Consider the following 4,743-nt stretch of genomic DNA (forward strand, 5'->3'; position numbering starts at 1 on the left):
GAAACTATTGCAAAGTTGCATGTATCCACCAGGTGTCCAGTACCATAATATACAGTAGCACACATCAAATAATTTTTGGGTGGGCAGGCAGTCAGTCAGGCAGACTGACCAAATGTTGAGTGTTGGTGCTTTTTAAAAATTCTTTATCTAGCTGCATAAAGGTGTTTTCTCTTTAATGTTGTATTTGGTGTTAGATGATTCTATAAAGGTAATTTTTGTCATTTAACATCCCTCTAGTATGACTTTTGAAGGCAGTATTTAAGGAGGTGCATGTCAGTTTAGGGCCACTCCCTACTTAAACAGTACTACAGTACTGTTTGATATACTGTATGTTCTCAAGCTTCCTATATTCTGGAAGCGATGATTCTGCTGTTTCCACCAATTCTGGTATTCCCCCATTGTGCTACGTCTTCTTTTCAATATCATAATTATTAAGTTAGAAATCAAAATTGTGCTTTGATTGGTTATAAGTTTTGTTAGTTAATTCATGCTTGTATGCGTAGCCCAGTTAGCTAACTAAACGCTTCTACACTAATACCTGATTCACTACACATTTTTGTATAGCTAATTCACAGCTATGTGAGGATTACTACTCAAAGTCTCTATACTGAAAGAAACCCTTCAAAAATTCTGGCTATGCCCCTTGTATATCTACTTACTCATTATGGAAACATGCCATTAATTAATACAATGTAAGGTAACAGACAATAATATTATTTAGTTTAGTAGCTAGCATTGTTAAGTTGCTGTGTACAAAACTGTACTACTTAGCTAACTGCATAAGTATATACTGCAAAAAAACTATAATGTCCTAGCAATTAATCTACTTGCTATCATTCATTTAGTTTTTGTATCTGCTGCATCAGCTACCAAAGTAGAAGTCCGCTGGAAAACAAAAATTTAAACAATTATGTAAACTCCACATGCATGCACACATGATGACACATCAGTAATAAAATTCGTTCAAAAGTGATCAAGCAGTTATAACTCTTATTATGTATGCTGCAAACAACAATAGCTTGATAAAATATAAAATAGCTATGTTGATTAGTTGTAGTAGTTGTACCATTCACATCAGTGAATCATCTATGATATTAACATGTGTGGGAAACTTGAAAATTCTGGAATGCTTCACAAGTATATTTGTATTGGGCCATATGAATTTTGACGGACATTAGATAATGACGTAAGAATAATGGCTAGTTGTTACTGTATTGGGTTTTGAACGTGTAATAATATTGTAATGATACAAACACATGAAAATTAAAGCTTATTTGTGGTTATAGTAAATTTACACAGTAAGTAGATGAGCACAAGGCACGGATTCATAACAATGTTTTAAATATGTGCGCGCTATAATAATCATGATTATAGTTTAGCCACAAAATTATGGTGGCAATTACTAACACTGATTCTTAGTGTTAATAGACACTGTGAACACATTCATATTATTTGAATGCAAGGAGGCAATCATGAACACAACTGGTATGTGTGCATTACACATACTGTTAAATTGTTAATGTACGTACCAGGGATGACATCTTGGTATCCACTGATATTCAAAGGATCGAACACCAGAATGTCTGCAAGCATGTTCACAGTCAAACTGTTCTCCAGTACAACCATAACCTCTAAAGCAAATTTCTGGATATTGGGAAGTCTCGTTCTATAAATTATATATGTAGTCATGATTAAATAAAATTTAATACTAACTTACCTTACAAACGGCAAAGCATTTCACACATGATGGCACACAGGATTCACAATCAGAGCTGAACTAATCCGTTTCACATTGAGTAGTACATGGTCCACAATTCTCTATGAGATAATGAACACATCCTTTAGATGCAGTAAATGCCACCAAAAATGTCATGAAAAAGCTGATCAACAGCAACTTCAAAGCCATCACATAACTTTAGCATAGCCCAGTGTTAGTGAATGAAAGATGACACACCGCCTTCTTTTAAGCTAGAGTTATGAATCACTAGAACTGCTTGAATGATATAAACAATTTTGATGTGGCATTTAACCAAAAGTACAACAGATTTTTGCCAGTGACACATAATTATTGAAACAAGAGTATTTTAATTTTGTGCTTTTCTTCATTGGATTACTTATTTTCCACATACATTATACTGCACACATACACACACAGACAGACACACACACAATGCAAAGCAAAAGCAATAGCAAAAATTTCAGTTTCCAAGCTAGCATATATATGGTCAAGCTTTCCTAGTGGACCAACACTGAGACACCTGTGTACTACTCAGGTGCTATTAGTCAGCGCAGGAAAGCCCTCCTGAGGCAGGACTAGTGGCCCTGAAGAAGCTCTGCTATTTCCCCCCTTGCTCTCTCACACATACAAACACGTACACATACAAACACGTGCACGCACGCACGCACGCACGCACGCACGCACGCACGCACGCACGCACGCACGCACGCACGCACGCACGCACGCACGCACGCACGCACGCACGCACGCACGCACGCACGCACGCACGCACACAAACACGCAATGCACATACACAAAACATATATATACACATCACAAAAGACAGAAATGCAAATGCATTCACACACACAAACACAACACCTACACACTACAACTCACACATACACATGCACACATGCAATTACACTATATAAAAGAATAATTTGAACACCCTATGGGTGTAGTCTTGAAGGCAGGTCTATATCCAGTGGAAAGGGATTCAAAAGATCCCCTGTCTCTTAGCAATGTTGTGGCAGGCTGGCAGTTTGCAAGACTAGTAGTCTGCCTGTAATAATTTGTAACACACTAAATTTCTAACAGATGAGTACCTCGATGTCCTTTTTAGGAAACCCTCCATGTAAGTAGCTAGTTTCAGCAACTACACCAAAATGGCTTCTAATGTATATCCTTGGTAAAATAGGTAGTGTTGGTTTGTAGCTTATCAAAGGGAAGCTAATTGGCAGGCCTAAAATGAGGCCTTAACACTGCACAAATTGTAGTGTTAAATCTAAAGTGTGCAGTGATAAAATTAATGTGATTTTGTGTAGTGCTAATTTCCTCTACTTAGTACAATGTAGTTAGGCCCAGGCATTGGAAACAGATTATTCCCTGAAGCTGAATGTGCACCTTACCAGAAGATGCTTCCTTTGTTTCTAATAATATCATAGAAGTCAGTTACTTGAGAAAGTGTGCAGTGTTAAAATGAAAGTTATTTGTGGCACTGCTAATTGGATACACTATAGAGTACAAGTTGAGCTGGATCCTGAACAACAACTAAAACTTAAAAGTGGATTTTTTGCAAGAGGGTTAAAATTTCAGTCAATCAGATGATTACTGGTGACAGCAAAGGTATCAACAACAGACACGTACGATTTAGACCGATTACAAGTTTGGGAAAGGACTGTAATGGACATTGTACTTTAATGGCTCTCCCATAGGAAATGTATGGTGAAAAGTTTGATTGGCTGTAAATATTATGTCAGACATTTGAATGAAAAGGTTTTGAATTATTTTTAGCAAGTCAAATAGTACTACAAATGGGCCAAATTTAAAGATCATGTGTAGTTGCATTGATGAGTTATTAATGTTTTTGAGGATCCAGCTCAACTCGTACATACTATAGTCCTCCTATACCATTATGCATCAACTAAATGGCTCATTGCAATTTAACAAAATAAATAATTATTATAATTACCATTATTTTAGAGAGTTCTTATGTATAAAGATCTGTTAAAGTATGTTTAGAAATGGCATGCATGGAATTAAGTGAACTTTGAAATTACACGATTTTTCTAATAGCTTAAGATAATGGCATGCTATCACAGTGAGAGCGATACTAATTTCCAGGAATACAGGATTTTTATTCTGGTAAGACATTTGACCAAGCCTGGGCTTATTGTGCTTTGAAATTTTCTATTATTTTTAATCACAGATCAAATTTTCTGGTTCACTGGTATGTAGTATACCAGCAAATTGCTATGTACAACTAAGTAACAATTGTGTTAATTTCAGTGATAAGGTTTCAACAAACAACAAGCATTGATTTTACAAACTTGCATGTAGATTTTCAATTTCCACTAACTCATTTTCAGGTCAATTTTTTTTCAAAAATTTCTGGGAAAACATGCTCCCAGATGTCATGAGCTCACCTTTGTGTCCCATTTCTTTCTTCTCTATTAGCTACCATGAAGGTGTTGGTTTGTGGTAAAGCATATGTCATGACTTTAATACAGGAATTTTCTTAGTCAATGGATTGAGTGCAAAGGCACTTCTGTCTGTTCCTGTAACACTGAATGGGTTGAAGCAAAATGAAATAATGGCCAACTTCAATGTTCAGTAATTTTTGTAGCACATGTTCCCTAACTTCCATACTTCAGTCATGGATGCACTATTACAAGGCTGTGAATGACTGAAGTGCATAGGTAAAAATTGTCCAATAGTATAGCTGCAGGCACAGATGCATAACCTTCCTAGTCCAATGCTTTTTTATTTCTATAATTCCTACTCAAATGTAAGGTTTTAAAGTTTTCCTCACAAGTAACATTTACTTTAACTGAAACAATTGAGCACTGAGTTGTTAAACTTCAGTCTGGAGAAAACAACACCTACAACAACAAAACCTACACAGCAGTGGAGAAAGAAATGGGAGACAAAGAGGGACAATGGTAGGTCTGTGATGCATGAGTTGTAGCTGCTGTGGTTGCTGAAAAGACACATATCAGGCTAAGTTGGTGTCAAAAAGTGAA

General features: G+C 36.3%; 1 long non-coding RNA gene across 1 annotated transcript; it reads right to left on the bottom strand.

The window, feature by feature from the left end:
- Positions 1–686: 686 nt before the first annotated feature.
- Positions 687–1,837, bottom strand: LOC136246486 (uncharacterized). Its single transcript, XR_010696478.1, has 3 exons — positions 1,718–1,837; positions 1,530–1,666; positions 687–885 (listed from the first exon to the last, which is right to left on the bottom strand). It is a non-coding gene; the product is annotated as an uncharacterized lncRNA (long non-coding RNA).
- Between the last annotated feature and the right edge of the window lie 2,906 nt (positions 1,838–4,743).

This window comes from Dysidea avara, chromosome 2 (genome assembly GCF_963678975.1).
Source record: "Dysidea avara chromosome 2, odDysAvar1.4, whole genome shotgun sequence".
NCBI classification, from domain to species: domain Eukaryota; kingdom Metazoa; phylum Porifera; class Demospongiae; order Dictyoceratida; family Dysideidae; genus Dysidea; species Dysidea avara.